The sequence below is a fragment of the Lynx canadensis genome, chromosome E3 (genome assembly GCF_007474595.2).
Source record: "Lynx canadensis isolate LIC74 chromosome E3, mLynCan4.pri.v2, whole genome shotgun sequence".
In the NCBI taxonomy this organism is placed as follows: Eukaryota; Metazoa; Chordata; class Mammalia; order Carnivora; family Felidae; genus Lynx; species Lynx canadensis.
Genome location: NC_044318.1, coordinates 21,462,397 through 21,480,412, shown reverse-complemented (window position 1 = coordinate 21,480,412; position 18,016 = coordinate 21,462,397).

Below are 18,016 nucleotides of genomic sequence, written 5' to 3'. Positions count from 1 at the left end.
CCCGATCTGTCATATTCCTCCCTTTGACCTTGCCAGTGAACCCCCTTTTCCGGAGGGCTCGGGCTTCATGGAACACAGAAGACCAAGGGTTACAGGGAAGCTTTGGTTTTGTTCCCGCCACTCCCTGCTCGAAAGCAGGTGGGGGTGGGTTTGGGGGGGAAGAGAGGGGGAGATATAAGCAGCCCAAATGATGAATGTCTCCAGATATCTTTTTCCCAGAGACAGTCGTATTCGGATATCAAGTAGTCAGTGTGGAGAGTGTGCTGGTGGAGAAGAATTGAAGGTTAGGGAGGCCACTGAAATCTACACAGGGGACCCAGGAAAGAGGCTTTTACTGTGGCCGTGGGCAACTGCTGGAGACGAGGCATTGCTTCCTGAACCTTCACTTACATCATGTCCTTAAATCCCTACAGCAACCTTACGAGACTGCTGTTTGTTTGTTTGTTTAATGGTCAGTTCCTTAGTCATATTTTGAGGGTTAGGACTTTAAAAAAATTTATTTTTGTAAATTTTTTTTTAACATTTATTTATTTTTGAGACAGAGAGAGACAGAGCATGAGCAGGGGAGGGGCAGAGAGAAAGGGAGACACAGAATCCGAAGCAGGCTCCAGGCTCTGAGCCGTCAGCCCAGAGCCCGACGCGGGGCTCGAACTCACGGACCGCGAGATCGTGACCTGAGCCGAAGTCGGATGCTCAACTGACTGAGCCACCCAGGTGCCCCCAAAAAATTTATTTTTGAAGTGCAGTTGACATACGATGTTATATTAGTTTCAGGTGGACCACATAGTGATTCAACAATACGATGCGTTACACAGCGCTCTCGCCATGCTAAGTGTTGTCACTCTCTGTCACGATACAGTGTTATGACAATATTATCGACTGTATTCCCTATGCTATGCAGCTCGAGTGTCCATCAATAGATGAATGGATCGAGAGATGTGGTGTATCGATCTGTATCTTTTAAGTTGCTTTATTTGTTTTGAGAGAAAGAGAGGGTGTGTGCTCAAGCAAGTAAGGAAGGGGCAGAGAGGGAGAGAGGGAGAGAGAGAATCCCAAGCAGAATCCGCACTGCCAGCACAGAGCCCAATGTGGGGCTCGAATTCACGAGCTGTGCGACCACGACCCAGGCAAACCAAGAGTCGGACACTCAACCGAATGAGCCACCCAGCTGTCCCTCTATATCTATATCTTATGTGTTGATGGATAGATAGACAGAGATATAAATATATAATGGAATATATGTAGACATGCAATGGAATATTACGCAGCCATGTAAAAGGATGAAATCTTGCCATTTGCTACAGCACGAATGGACTTACAAAATATCATGCTGAGTGAAATAAGTCAGACAGAGCAAGACAAACACCGTATGATTCCACTTCGATATGGAATTTAAGAAACAAAGCAAAGGGAAAAAGAGACAAATAAAGAGACTCTTAAGGACAGAGAACAAACTGGTGGTTGCCAGAGAGGGCAATGGGTGGGAGGATGGGTAAGACAGATGAAGGGGGTGAAGGGGAATGAACTGCCATTGATAAAATAAACCAGGCTGGTATTTTCAATCTTTTTTAAAAAGTGTATTTAACGTTTATTTATTTTGAGGGAGAGAGAGAGACAGAGCATGGGGGGGGAGGGGCAGAGAGGGAGGGAGACACAGAGTCCCCGGCAGCCTCCAGGCTCCGAGCTGTCAGCACAGGAGGCTGAGATTTTAAATCTCCATTTCACGGGCTGTGTGAGCCGAGATGCGTCCAGGGGCCGGGTCACTTGATGGGCATCGCCAGCTGGTAGGCGTCGGGGTCAGGCTTCAAACACGGTCTTGGGGAATGACATGCCTTTTATCGCCCCTCAGGGTGACCCAAGCTCCGGTTTCTCCCTGGTAGGGCAGAGAGACTGCGCAGCTGGTGGGGAGGAGGGACGGAGCTCAGGTCGGTGCTTCTGAATGCTGGTATGCTGGCAAATGAGGTGTTTTCTCGTCTTTATTGACTGAAGTTAAGGTCAGAAGTCTACATCCTGTTTCCCTTCCCAAAGCTGTTCAACAGGTGCATCCAAATCTATTCACATGTCCCAAGAACCGGTTGGTGCCAATGTGTGCCACCAACAGAGGCAGGAGACAGACAGGTGGTCTCTGAGGGGAGGTGGCTGTGTATTCTCCCTCCAAGGGGACGTCGGGGGTGACTTTGAACAAGTTATCCCCCCTCCTTGGGTTTTCTGTTTCTGAGCAGTTGCCTGGTCTAGCCTCAGCAGAGAAGCCAGAGGGGTTCTGGCTACACCGGAGCCAGATCTCACCCGTCCCTTTCCCAGAACCCTCCGCGGCTCCCCCTCTCACTCAGGGTAGAAGCTAAGTCCTTACATTAGCCTGCGTGGTCCTGCCCATTGAGCCCCGTCCCCTCCTGCCTCGCACTCACTCGTTCCGGCCACGCCAGACTCCCCACTGTTCTTCAAGCGGGCCCGCAGACTCTCCCCCGTCTGGCATTGTCCTCGCTGTCTCCTCCCCAGACGCTTTCCCTGCGTGTGGCCCCCTGGCTTGCTTCTGCCCTACCGTCAGGTATCCACCAAATACTTGCAGGGAAGCCGTCCATGACCACGTGTCTGACATTGGAAATCCTCCCTCAGCCTGAGCTTGAACAGGTCGCTCGTCCACACTGGTCCTCCATTTCTGTGGCACGGTCTAGTGTCACCCAGTGCTCAGGAAATAGTGAGTGCTCGTAAACGGTGGCTATCGTCAGCAGGTCCTCGCTCCGCAAAGAGGAAGGGAGACTCCCTCTTCCCCGTCAGCAGGTGAGACTGAGCCAAAGCCGGGATGGCTCCCAGCTGTCTTCCTCGCCAGCTGGGATCTTCCTAGTGAACGTCCGTCCCGGGAACTGACAAGAGACCGTGGTGAGGGGAAGCCGGGCCCAGAAGAGAAGGGACTCATCTTGAGCCGGGCGGAAGCCCTGTCCTTGGTTCAGGTGAGTCCAGCATCCCTGACCGTTGTCTCTCTTCTCCTGTAGCTGTGCCCACTGGACTTGGCCACGGCACATACCCTGCCTCCTTCCCGCACATTCCCTGGCAGCCCCAGTCTCGGGCAGAAGCATCTTCAGGAGCGGGAAACATCGATTGCCCTAGTGATTAGCTGACCTAAAATACAACAGCCTCTGGAATATTTGCATCTGCCCGTGTTTCCTTTTTGTTCATCATTTTTCAACATGATGAGGATATTTTAAACCAATATATTGGAGTGCCTCTCTTATCCGCCGAGTATCAGTTTTTCTATATTTTTATGAAAGGTCGGATTCTTCTGAATCCTTGTGGGTGCCTTTCCTCCTTCCTATTTTATCTGCTTTTGAATACCTTTATTTGTCTTTCTAGAAAGGCTGCGTGAATGCAAAAGCACTCTAAGGGGGCTAGATTTTTTAAATTGTGGTCAAATACACAGAACATAAATTTCACCATTTTAACCTTTTTTTTTTTTCAACGTTTATTTATTTTTGGGACAGAGAGAGACAGAGCATGAACGGGGGAGGGGCAGAGAGAGAAGGAGACACAGAATCGGAAACAGGCTCCAGGCTCTGAGCCATCAGCCCAGAGCCTGACGCGGGGCTCGAACTCACGGACCGCGAGATCGTGACCTGGCTGAAGTCGGACGCTTAACCGACTGCGCCACCCAGGCGCCCCCATTTTAACCATTTTGAAGTGTGCATTTTGCGGCATGAAGTACATTCACAGTGTTGTGCGACCAGCCTCACCATCCATCTCCAGAACTTTGTCATCGTCCCCAACTGACACTCTGTCCCCATTAAACATTAATGCCCCTTCCCCTCCTTCCTCTATAGGAACATCATAAGGAAGGAACATACAACATTTGTCCTTTTGTGACTACCTTATTTCTTTTTTTTTTTTTTTTAGCTTTATTTATTTAGAGAAAGAGAGAGACAGAAAGGGAGAGAGGAGAGCACAAGTGGGGGAGGAGCAGAGAGAAGGAGAGACAGAATCCCACGCAGGCTCCCCTCTGACAGCAGAGAGCCTGATGCGGGGCTCAAACTCATGAACTTCAAGATCATGACCTGAACCGAAGTCGGTCACTCAAGTGACTGAGCCACCCAGGCGTCCTGTATCTGTTCATATTCTTACTTTCAATTCTCTGGGTACATGTCCAGAAATGGAAAGTTCTAGGTTCATTCTTTTTTTGAGGCTCACTCTACCATTTTCTTTTATTTATTTTTTTTACGTTTATTTATTTCTGAGACAGAGAGAGACAGAGCATTAGTGGGGGAGGGGCAGAGAGAGAGGGAGACACAGAATCAGAAGCAGGCTCCAGGCTCCGACCTGTCAGCACAGAGCCCGACGCGGGGCTCGAACTCACAAACCGTGAGATCATGACCTGAACCGAAGTTAGTTGCTCAACTGACTGAGCCACCCAGGCGCCCCTCTACCATTTTCCACAGTGGGAACACTACTTACATTCCCGCCAATGATGCATGAGGGTTTCAGTTGCCCCATATCCTCGCTAACTCTTGTTACTTTCTGATTCTTTGATAGTAGCCATGCTAACGAGTGTGAGAGGATAGCTTATGGCACTTTTTATTTACATTTTCCTAACAATTATTGATGTTGGGTGCCTTTTCTTGTGCTTATTAACTGTTTGTGTATCTTATTTGGAGGCTGTGTATTTCAAGCCCTTTGCCCATTTTGTGATTGGGTTGTTTATTTCTTTATTTTTGTTACTGGTGTTGTTGAGTTGTACTTCTTTATATATTCTGGAAGTAAACCCCTTCTCCAGTATATAATGTGCATATCTTTTCTGCCATCAATGGGTTGTGTTTTCATTCACGGTAGTGTCCCTTGATGCACAAAAATTTTAAATTCTGATAAAGTGCAATTTACCTTCTCTTTTGCTGCCTGTGCTTTTGGTGGTCACATCCAAGAAGTCATTGCCAATTTAATGTCATGAAGATTTCCCCCATATGTTTTCTTCTAAGAGTTTTGTGATTTCAGCTCTTATATTTAGGTTTTGGTCCATTTTTATTACGTTTTTAAAGTTTATTTATTTATTTTGAGAGAGAGTGTGTGAGCAAGCAGAAGAAGGACAGAGAGACGGGGAGAGAGAGGATCCCAACCATGCTCTGCACTGTCAGTGCAGAGCCTGATGCAGGGCTCAAACTCACGGACCATGAGATCATGACCTGAGCTGAAAACAAGAGTCAGACACTCAACTGACTGAGCCACCAAGGCGCCCGTTGGTTCATTTTTAGTAACTTTTGCATATGGTGGAAATAAGGGTCAAACTTCTTTTTTTTTTTAATATGGATACTCAGTTTTTCCTATGCCATTTATTGAAAAGATTGTCTTTTACCCCCTTAAATGGTCGTGGCACAATTGTTGAAACCATTTGGCCATGTACGTGAAGGTTTATTTCTGGGCTTTCTATTCTAATCCATTGGTCTATATGTTTGTTGTTATGCTAATACCACAGTGTTTTATTACTGTGGCTTTGCAGTGAGTTTGAAATCGGGGAGAATGAGACTTCCAACTGTGTTCTTACTTTTCAAGATGGTTTTGGCTATTTGGGATCTCTTGCAAGTCCATATGAACCTGAGGATGGGTTTTTCTGTACCTGCAAAAAATGTTGGGATTTTGATGAGGATTGCATTGAGTCTGTAGATTACTGTGAATATTATTGACATCTTCATAATATTAAGGCTTCCAATCCATGAACATGGGATGTCCTTATTTGTGTCTTCTTCAATTATCTTCAGCATTTTGTAGTTTTCAAAACTTTTGCCTCCTTGGTTAAGTTTATTCCTATTATTTTTTTGAAAAGAGAAATAATGTTCCAATCTATTAAAATAGCAAAAGTGTAATTTGACTATCTCAGGGATGGAGGCAATATAAAAATACTTTATGGAGTCATATAAAATTTTCATATCTTATACCAAATAATGCCATTAGCTACAACTATTACCTAAGAAAGTAACTGAAAAATATAAACTAAGTCCAACTATTGTTACAAGGATGTTAGTAACTTTGCTGTCAGTAACAACACAAAATGAGAAATTAAGGATGCATCAGATGGCTGAAATTGAGGAATTCTTAGACAGGTGTATGTGTAGGTATAAAATAAAATTGTGTCATGTTGCCATTAAAAATTTAAAAATATACAGGGGCACCTGGGTGGCGCAGTTGGTTAAAGCGTCCGACTTCAGCCAGGTCACGATCTCGCGGTCTGTGAGTTCGAGCCCCGCGTCGGGCTCTGGGCTGATGGCTCAGAGCCTGGAGCCTGTTTCCGATTCTGTGTTTCCCTCTCTCTCTGCCCCTCCCCCGTTCATGCTCTGTCTCTCTCTGTCCCAAAAATAAATAAACGTTGAAAAAAAATTTTTTTTAAAAATTTAAAAATATACAGATTTCATATAATAATCATATGATATTCTGAGCCATAGAAGTATAAAATAAAATGGTTAGTGTGTAAAAAGGAAGACAGTAAATTTCAGAAAGGGGTTTAACACTTGTAAATGAAAAGTGTGACTGAGTTTTTTTTTTTACTTATAGATTGAAATGATGCTTGAAAAATAAATTAAAGGAAGTGGCATGTGCATGCATGATAAGGCTTGGTGAGATGTTGTCAAGCATCATTTCCACTTAGATTTGCTTGGATCACATCTGAGGCTTACGGATTTGGAGTGTTGGACTGAATAGCCAGCTTGCTACTATGAAAAATTCGTGGTCTCGGGCAAGATTTCAATCACTGCCACCTCTCTAAAGGTGAAAAATGAAAATCCCACCTTTTATTCACACAAATGCACCAAATGGTAGTATCTGTAACGTTGAGGCCTAAAATGATATAATTTTTTTTAATGTTTATTTATTTTTGAGAGACAGAGTGCAAGTGGGGGGGGGGCAGAAAGAGAGAGGGAGACACAGAATCCGAAGCAGGTTCCAGGCTCTGAGCTGCCAGCACAGAGTCTGATGCAGGGCTCGAACCCCATGAACTGTGAGATCATGACCTGAGCTGAAGTCGGAGGCTTAACTGACAGAGCCACCCAGGGGCCGCAATGCCTAAAATGATTTAATGGAAAAGAAAAACAAAGCTTATCTTTGGTGAGTTCTAAAACTTTTAATTTGGTCTACTATCCTGTTTTATCCTTTTCAATGATATTAGAAACAAAATTATTTTCTTAATTTCCTTTTCAGATTGTCCATTGTCAGGGCACAGAATTTCAACTGATGATTACATGTTGATTTTGTATTCCTGTAACTTTGCTGAATTCATTTATTAGTTCTAAAGTGTGTGTGTGTGTGTGTGTGTGTGTGTGCGCGTGTGTGTGTGCGTGTGTGTGTGTGTGTGTGCGCGCACAATCTGTAGGGCTTTCTATATTCTTAGTGAATATGGCTCTTATTCTATGTTCTTAGTGAACAGAGAGAATTCTAGTACTTCCTTTCCAGTTCGGAATAATGTTATTTGCATAAGGGCCCTGGCTAGTACTTCCAGTATTGTGTAGGGTAGACGTGGTGAAAATGGGCAGTCTTGTCTCGTTCTTGGTCTTAGAAGAAAAGCTTTTAGTCTTTCACCATTGAGTATGACATTGGCTGTGAGTTTTTTATATATGGACTTTATTATATTGAGGTAGCTTACTTCTTTTTTTTGAAGCTTATTTATTTACTTTGAGAGGGGGGAGAGGGACAGAGAGAGGTAGGGAGCAGAATATCAAGCAGGCTCCATGCTCCGCGCAGAGCCCGATGTGGGGCTCAATCCTACAATCCTGGGATCAAGACCCAAGCCGAAATCAAGACTTGGACACTCAACTGACTGAGCTACCCAGACATCTTGAGGTGGCTTACTTCTATTTCTAGTTTGTTGAGTGTTTTTTATCATGACAAGGTATTGAATTTTGTCAAATGTTTTTCTGCATCAGTTGAGATGATCATGTGGTTTCCCCTCTTCATGTGTTACTATGCTGTGTAGCAATGATTGATTTGCACGTGTTGAACCATCCTTACATTCAAGGAATAAACCCCCTTGGTCTTGGCATCTGAGTAGATTCAAGATAGTTGTTTAAAAGTCTTTATCTAGTAAGTCTGATGCATGTGTTCATGCATATCTTCAGAGACTATTTTTGGATATTTATTTTTTATTTTTTAATTTTTTCAAAATTATTTTAAGTAGGCTCCACATCTAACATGGGGCTTAAACTCATGACCCTGAGATCAAGAGTCACATGCTCTACAGACTGAGCTAGCCATGTGCCCCTGGATATTTATTTTTTGACTTAGAATAGACCATGTTTCTTTCTTGCTTCTTTCTTTCTTTCTTTCTTTCTTTCTTTCTTTCTTTCTTCTTTCTTTCTTTTTTCTTTCTTTCTTTCTTTCTTTCTTTCATAAGCTTTGTGGTCTTTTGCTCAAATTTGGGCATTTGAAAAAAGTTCTCCTTCCCAGTCTGTGCACACTAGTGTGGAAGATTTTTACTAATTTTTACTAATTAATGGTTCCCTGACCAGCCTGTGGTGATGGCTTAAGTTGTTCTCACGTTTTTTCTGGCATGTGTGTTCCTCCTCCCTCCCCCGTCCCTCTGAATTCCCCTGGCTGCTTTTAAATGCTTTAGTTTCGTAAAATGTTTTACCCTAGTTTCTTCTCAGGGACTTAGATGTTCTATTATATTCCTCTGTTCATAAGTTCTTGCCCCCAGGTATCCATGGGTCTTCAGTTTCCCTGAAGTTTTCACACACTGTGGTACCCACCACTGCCTTCCCCAGTGTCTAACCTAAGATCCAAAGTTTCCCACCATTCCTGTCTGTGCTCAAGTCAGGTAAGACAGAAACCTGTCCCTTGGGCAGCCCACAGGCAAGGATGAATGCTGCAAACAATTTGCACTCCTATTTCTGGCTAGAGTAAGGGAGACTGGAATTGAGCCCCTTCCTCCAGTCTGCACCTTGGTCTACAGGATAAGGTATGGACCAACAGTGAGGGAAAACTGCATAACATTTCCTTCCACTTCGAATTGGCTTCTTTTATTTCTTTCCTTTTCTTTTCTTTTCTTCCTTCCCTTCCCTTCCCTTCCCTTCCCTTCCCTTCCCTTCCCTTCTCTTCTCTTCTCTTTCCTTTTCTTTTCTTCCCTTCCCTTCTTTTCTTTCTTTCTTTTCTTTTCTTTCTTTCTTTCTTTCTTTCTGATTGGGTGTTCACTTCGTTGCTATAGATCTTTTGTCCAGGACTCCTATAAAGTTATTTTAGTCAGTCTGTAGTTGTTTATTTGGTATTCCCATGGAGGAAGGGAGACCAGGGCCTTCTTATCTGCCATCTTGCTGACGTCTACCTCCAGGGGTTAGTGTTTTCTTTTTTTAATTTTAGAGAAAGAGTGGGAGAGTGTGAGTTGGGGAGAGGGGGAGAGAGAGAGAGAGAGAGAGAGAGAGAATTTCAAGCAGGTTGCATGTTCAGTGCAGAGCCCAACATGGGACTTGATCTCACAACCCTGGGATCATGACCTGAACCAAAATCAAGAGTCAGGCACTCAACTGACTGAGACACCCTGGCACCCCAGGGGGTTCGTTTTTGAGTGCATGGATCTTTAGGCAAATAAATGAGCTTGGAGTTGAGTGGCCTAGTTTCATGTTGTCTAATTCTGTACCTACAGACCAGTGGACACCTTTCAGAGACTCCCTAGGAACAGAATCTGCTATCTCTGAAAGGAAGATGGGCAAGGTGGGAGCTTGGGGTAGGAAAGACCAGAATTAAATGCATTTTTCCTAAGCCGAGGGCTCTCCCTCCACAACAACAGCTAGTTATATGACATGTGAAGCCAAGAGCAGACCTCTTCCTGGTCCTTCCACTTATTAACCATGTCCTTCTCCAAAGCACTGAATCTCTTTGAGCTCCAGGCAAAAAGACCACATATCATATAATTCCATTTACCTGAACTCATCTGCAAAACAGGACAAACAATACACACTTGTAACACGCTTGTAAAAATGGTAGTGGGGGAAGATGTGCAGCCAGAAACTTTGTTTTTTAATGTTGATTTATTTTTGAGACAGAGAGAGAGAGACAGAGACAGAGAGAGACAGAGAGAGAGGACAGAGCGTGAGCAGGGGAGGGGCAGAGAGAGAGGGAGACACAGAATCCAAAGCGGGCTCCAGGCTCTGAGCTGTCAGCACAGAGCCCGAGGCGGGGCTCGAACTCACGAACCCAGAGATCGTGATCTGACCCAAAGTTGGACGCTTAACTGACTGAGGCACCCAGGCGCCCCAGAAATTTTGTTTCTTTTTATACGTAAAGAAGATCTATGTGAAATGTTAATGAAGAAGAGAATTGGTTGCCTCCTGCCCTTCATTGCCTTCTTCCTCCTGCCCTAAAACCTGGAAATGGTGACGCAGGGGAAGGCGACCTGATCTCCAGCTCCAGGGAGGGGATGTTGACTGCCCTGTCCCAGGGCTGATCCAACAGAAGCATCTGAGATGATGGCTGTGTTCTGTGCTTTGCAATGTGGAAAATCTCCAGTAGCCACACGTGGCTGTCGGGTACTCAAAATGTGGCTAGTCCCACTGAGAAACTGAATGTTAAATTTAATTTAATTCATATCAATTTACCATTTAAAAAGTTACATGTTGGCAATAATAAAACAGACCGTAAGGGTCGCAAGGGTATGGAAAAGTTGAAACCTTCATACATCACCGGCAGGAATGTAAAATGGTATAGCCCCTTTGGAACACAGTTTGGCGGTTCATCCAAGAGTGAAACATAGACGTACCATATCACCCAGCAATTCCACTCCTGGGTTTGTTTGTTTGTTTATTTATTTATTTATTTATTTATTTTAATTAAAAAAAATTTTTTTTAACGTTTATTTATTTTTGAGACAAAGAGAGACAGAGCATGAACAGGGGAGGGGCAGAGAGACAGGGAGACACAGAATCTGAAACAGGCTCCAGGCTCTGAGCCATCAGCACAGAGCCCGATGCGGGGCTGGAACTCACGGACCACGAGATCATGACCTGAGCCAAAGTCGGACGCTTAACCGACCGAGCCACCCAGGCGTCCCCACTCCTGGGTTTAGACCCAAGAGAACTGGGGACACACATTCACCCAAACACTTGCCCGTGAAGGTTCACAGTACCATTATTCACAATAGCCCCCAAATAGAAACAACCCAGTTAGCTATCAACTCTGGCACAGCCATACAATGGAATATTAAATCAGCCACGAGAAGAAATGAGGTACTGATTCGTGCTACAACATGGGTGAAGCTTGAAAACATTATGCTAAGTTAAAAAAAAAAAAAAGCCAGGCAAAAAGACCGCATATCATATAATTCCCTTTACCTGAAATGTCCAGAGAAGGCAAACCCCCAGAGACAGCTAGTAATCCCTCTGTCACCAGAAGCTATGGGGAGCAGGGTTTGGGCACAGGGTTTCTTTTTGGGGTGATGAAAATGTTCTGGAATTGGTAGTGACCATTGCACAGCATTGTGGAGATATGAAATTAAACATTTTTAAAGGGTGATTTTATGGTATGAGAATTAGATTTCAATTGAAAAAAACCGTTGCATGTGACTGGTGGCTACTGTATTTCCCAGCAAAGGAAATTATTTTTTCCTTGCCAGTGAACAAGGGTCCTGTTCAGGCCAATGAAATATAGGAGAAAGTTCTAGAATTCCTCTTGGTACAGTCTTCCTTGCTGTTAAGCAGGGTACCCAGGATGAGGTGGCCCCTTTTTCTTTCTCCTACATTGTTTCCTATATTTCGTCCATTCTCCCCCTAAAATGTACTGGATATAAAGCTTAGCAAACCACGGATGTCCCTATTGGGTCATCCATGGAGTCCCTAAGGAGAGCAGGCAGTACAAAGCCCACAGGCCGTGAGGATGGCGGGCGGGAAGACCAGAACCGCATCAGTCTTAGGTGGTATTGTTGAGTCCTGGATCATACTGCACCTGAAGCCCCCCCTCTTCCTCCACTAGACATACAATTGCATGAGATTATAAACGCTTGTATCGTCTGAGCCACTTTGAGTCAGTTACTTGCTGCCGAAAACATCCTGATAGTTATGTGCAATCACCTGCTGCCCTCCTCACCATCCCCTCCCCCTCATTATCATCACCATAGTTTTCCCTTAAATGTTACTTTATGTTGGGTGAAGCTTCAGCACAAATACAGGAATTTTCAAGCCTGTGCTTGGCTGCTAGGAGGGGAGGAGTTGTCCCTAAAGGGGTTCTTTCTCCTCCCTAAGTAACTGTCGGAGCGAACAGAGAGGCTATTAATAAAGCAAGGGTTTTACCCAGCACTTTTTACCTCTCAAAGGTCCTGCCCACGCTTTATCTCATTGGGTCTTCACTACGACCTAGTGAGATGGTCTCAGCTGGGACCTTTACCCCATTTGAAACGCAGACAAGGTGACATTTGGATGGAAGTGACTTGCCCCCACGTCATCCAGCTGACGGAGGTGACGGAGAAGCAGGCACTCAAACTCAGGTCTCCAGACTTCTATACTAGTCGCACTGAGCGTGATGGCTTCTTTGGAGCAAACGCTGGGCGGTGGTGTTCGATTTGCATGGATTTCGTCCCTCCTTTCCAGGAGGGAGGCACACCTTGGAATCTGCGGTCGTGATCTAGAAATACCGGCTTTCCCACATTCCTTCCGACCCTCTCACAGTTCCATGACCGGTAGGTCCCGCGTTGGGGCTCAGCCAGACAGAGCACATCTGGATGTGTTCCTCTTCTCGAGTCATAGACATCTTGCCTCCTGGGCTCTAAACCCTCGACGGGGGCTGGGGGGGGGGTGTGGATCCCGGCTGCGTGGATTTCCTCACTACTGTGAATGTCTGCAGCCACCGAAAGGCGGACGGCTGGGTGTAATCGGTCTGGTCCAGGGCAGCACGGGCACCCACACCGCCAGCAGGGGTGAGGAGCAGCCCGGAGAGAAGGAGCACTTCAGGGTGATGCCACCGTGACTCCGCCTCTCAAATGAAACAGGGAAAGGAAGCTCGTGCCTGCTCCGTGCCCTCCATGCTCTCGCATCTGGAGTGTCTCAAGCCGTATCTGTCCCCCCGGTGCCCCCCACTCACCAAAGGTGGCCCTACTGAGAAAATACGAAACAGCCGCAGCCAGGGGCCCTCCCAGCTCGTGGCTTTCCTCTGAGACTGTGGGACGAGACGTCTGGAGGGCGTGACTTTCATCCTCGCCAACATCATCTCCCGCGAGCAGCGCCAACAGCAACAGTACCTAGGTTTTCGGGAACCGACATCCGCCGGGCTCAGTGCGCTGCTGGCCCTGTGACGCACTTGATCTCGCTGACTTCTCCGGGCGCCACCGAATAGCTTCTGATGTTTTCCCCCGTTTTACAGAGGAGGAAGCTGAGACAACGTGAGGCGGCCTGCCGAGAGTCACGCACCCATTCACGCAGACGCCGGGCCCATGAGCCCAGCCCCTCCAACTCTGAGCCCCAGAGAACTCGCCAGCAGAAGCAGGTCCCACCCCCTGGGCACCCACAGCTCCCATCCCTAATGCCCACCGTCAGTGTGAAAGGCAGACAGGTATCATCCGCTGAAAACTGGGCCGGGGGTCCTGTTGGCCGGGGGTGGACCGCCCTGAGGGCGAAATAAGGCAGTGGAGACGCCCAGGAGGACAAGTGACGGCTAGACAGGGAGTCGAGGAAGACCGGAGGCCCTCCTTCCCCCCAGGGAGGGTCGGGGGGTGGCGGGCCTCGCCCCCCTGCTCACGAAATGCTGGCTTCCAATTCCCAGCGGCAAGGGCTGTGCCCAAATCCAACTTTCCAGGGCCTCTCCCAGCTTCCTCCAGAACTCCCGAAGCCAGTCTGTAGGCCCTGCCGGTGAGGTTGCTCTCCTGCTTTCCCGGGAGGAGGGAGAGTCCTGGTGGGGTGGGGCGGGGCCTCTCCCACAGACACACCAGGACACAGGGGACAGAGGGTCCAGCCAGCAGCCTGGCGGGGCTCGGGTCTTGTCTGCGGACCACGAGAGGACAGGGAGATCTCATCCCCTCTTACTGACCCCGGCTTCTGAGTCACCAATAAGGCCATTCTGGGCAAGGCTGAGAAATTCCTCGCAACTACCTGCCCCCCCTGCTCCGCCCCCACACACCCTGAGGGGGGCCACAGAGGGACCCTCCTTACTGACGGTGACGAGGCTGTGCGCCCGACACATAGCGAGCCCTCCATGGGCAAAGCCTGCCGACCGCCACGGCATCATCGTGATCGGGATTGCCATTTTCACCGTGAACCTGGCCGTCATCTCCTGTCTCAGCTGAGCATTGCACCTGCCCTTCCCTCTGCGCCCCCACCCCGCCCCGCCCCTGCCTTGGCCCCCGCCTTGGGGATCCCCAAGCCCGGAAAGCGGCGGGGCGCGTTAAGAACAGGGCCCTCATGCTTCAGTGCTGCCTCCAGGAAATGTCAGAGGCCAGTCTGCTCCTGAATGTCACGTGTGCTGTCAGTCAGCCCTCAGACCGCAGACCCAGGGGAGGCCCAGGGACAGAGGCCCCCCGAAGATTTATTTTGTCTCACTTAATTGCCCTTTGTGCTTTGTAAACATAAAGGTTGCAGCTGATGGTCTGACGGCCAGAGTAGCCTTTTTCTTATCAGAAAAAAGATGACATTTGGGCTTTTTGCAAATCTTTCCCTCACTCCTAACAGCCCCACCCTCCTTGCCTCGAGCAAGGAAAGGGCCTAGCACGTCCCCAGCACTGGTGTCAGACAGACCTAGCCCTGGGGCGAGGGTCTGTTCCTCCCTGGCCTCAGTTTCTCCTGCTATAAAATGGGGGTGGTAACCAGGCGTACCTCCGAGGGGTGTTGGGAACATTCACTGGGACAGCGCAGCGGACTGATGGGGAGCCAGAGCCAGGAGTTCTGCCACTGGCTAGCTATGCGACTCAACCTCTCTCTGCCTCGGTTTCCTGCCTTGTCACAAAGCGATGCTAAGAAGGGTGCCGGCTGCACAAGGTTAGTAGGGTTGAATGACTTCATGTGTGCATGGCCCTGAGAAGAGCGGCACACGGTGAGGGCTGGACCTCAGGAACCGCCGAAAGCAGCGTGTGCCAGGGGCTTAGCTCGCGCCAAGCGCACAGCAGGGGCTGTTATCATTTTCTTCCAGATCAGAGGTTACCAAGAGACTCCTCAAAGAGCACTTTATTCGCTGGCATTTAGCAAGGTGGGGGCTTTCATATAAAGTGCAGGCTTCTGGCTTCTCTTGAGAGGCTGGGGTATCTCTGGCATCGGTGGGGCCGCTGAGTAGTGGCTCCTGCCATTACCATTAGCCTCTGTGGGCCTTTGGGTCTCCCAGCTTCCAGCCACAGACCGCTGGGGATGTTCTTACCCCCAGAGGCTGTGGCCACAAGAGCCCTTCTTTTCTCCCAAGGTGCTCATCGGGGTCGAGCTCAGGAAATCCGTCATCTGGCCACGGAGTGATCTTCTAGCCTCGACTGACCGAAGACTGTGCCATGGGCTGTGGTTTTCTGATCGACCCCGCCACCCTTGGACCACACGGGGTCTGCTCATCTCCCCAAAGGGCTCGATATCAATTTTCGGAGGAAAGGTTATCAAGAATCCCCGTGTTGCTGCTTTTCAAATGCGCCCACACATTAGCCATTTTAACTTCAGTTTAGTTACTAGATGGTCTAAGTCCTTCAAATATCTACGTATCAACATGAGATGTAATTATATGCTTCCCATTCTGAATGTAGGAAAGATCGTAAGCCATAAACATATGTGCATACGTGCATATTATCTACACAAATCGCTCTTCTCCGTACTCCAAAGAGTTACTCACCACATCTCCACCTTTCTGGTTTGTACCACCTGTCTCAGTGGAAACATCGGCCTGACCATAGAACGGTCTATAAGCAAATGTCTAACAATGTGAACCTACAGAATCATTTCTAGGACTCACTTCCTCCCTGAAAAAAAAAGAGAGAGAGAAATGTCCTCAACAGCAAAGATCTAAAGAATTCAGCAGGTGTTAAAAAAATTTTTTTTTAATTTTTATTTATTTTTGAGAAAGAGCACACGCACGCGAGCGGGGGAGGGGCAGAGAGCGGGAGATACAGAATCCGAAGCAGGCTCCAGTTGTCAGCACAGAGCCGACGTGGGGTTCGAACTCACGAACCGTGAGATCATGACCTGAGCTGGAGTCAGACGCTTAACTGACGGAGCCACCCAGGTGCCCTGGGAACTTGATGTTTATAAGTAATCTTCCCATTGTTAAAAGTCGGCAATTAAAAAGTATAAAGGAGAAAAACCACTCCGTGAGCCACACGAAACACATCTGTGGGATCACACGGACCCTCCCTACAGCGCAGAATATTGGTAATGGGCTTGGAATGTGGAGGCAGAGAGCCCAGGGCTGGACTCCTCATTTTGTCATTTACTAGCTGACTGGCTCTGAGTGCCAACGCCATTTAAACTGCCTGGAACTTCAGGCTCTTTATCAGTGAAATGAAGACATGACTATTTGCCTAAAAGAGTTAGTGTTGAAGATTCAATGAGAAAATTCTTGTACAAAGCTTGGTGCACTGCCAGCAAATAGTAAATGCCCAGAAAATAAATGGTGGCTTTTGGAGGCTTCCCACATGAGAGGCACATGCTTTTGCAAAGCCTGCCTTTTTTTTAAGCAGGCTTTGGCCACGGCCAGGGTACCAGATGATGGCCAATCAAAACATGGACATGGTTTCATCTCGGTCGTTTTCAGATCCTTTTCTGGTACCATCTCCGTTTTCCCCTCTTGGAATTGATTTCTCCAGGGCTGAGTGCACCGACCTCACAGGGTTTCGCTCCAGCTTCCCCTTTCCCACCACCCACTGGGCAGAGAAATGCAAATACTGCTGTTTGCCATGCGGGGCTGCAAATGAATTCAGGGAAGACGGAATGGGGGCTGGTGTGGCATCGCATACGGAGACGGAGAGGCCCCGGGGCAGGGGCTGCTGGTTGCCAAGTCCTTTCTTGGCATGAAGTGAGCAGTCAGCAGAAGGTGTTTTATACACTGCCCCGAATCCCTGTGAATTAGTCTGCCATTAGCATGAAAAATATTAAGCAATAAACAGTTGCGATATTTAACACTCTCTACAGAGGCCCATTGCCACAGGCGTAACCAATGCAGACTGCGTTAATGAGCAGTGGGGAGCCGTGCAGCAGGAAGGAGCGGGGCGGCTCTGCCATCAAGCAGGCTCTGGGCACCTCGCAAACAAAACACGCCAGATCGGAGCTGCGCATGTCACACGTGGAGATGCACGTACAGACAGGCCTCCAACGTGGGCACATGCACACACACAAACACGTTCCAGAAGTGCAACCCGTCCAGGCAAATGCACACACCTGCTAACTCACATGCATACGCACTCGAACACCCCACACTCATCCTTGGACTCACACACAGACCCAAGTAGATGGTCACACACATACATAAATGCACACACACACACACACACACACACGCAAACTTGTCTCCCGAAGCTGAGTATCCTGGCTTGGTCTGATCTGAGAGCAGGACCCATTTCCTGTCCGCTTGGACTACACAGTTGGTCAAATGATGACTTCATTCAGTGATGGCCAACCTTGGTGACAGCTTATGTGATGGATTGTTAAGGACGTATCGCCAGAATAGAACATAGAACTAAGGGTACACATTTTGAGGCTTAAAGACTATGAGCAACCAGGAGAGTGTTAAGGAATCATTTATATGATTGGAGACGGCCACAGAGTCTAACACTTCTGCTTCCCTCCTCCCTAGTGGTGGAGCTCAATAACTTTCCATGGCTCCCTCTTACCTTAAGGTTCAGTCCAGACTCATGAACTTTGTATTTACATTCTTTCGCTACTGGTTCTAACCCAACCTAGCTACTCTTCGTTGTGCATGTGGTTCTCCAGATATTCTGTGCAATTTTCTCTTTCTTCAAAACCCCCCAGGTTTTCATTTCCCCATGCCGTTGCGCATTCTCTGACATCTGCCTGGCAAGCCCTTTTCCTGCCTTCTCATTTTTCAAAGCCCAGCAAAAGCATCATGCCCGGAAATACTTCTACTTGACTTATTTATCACAAGCCCACTGTGTGTT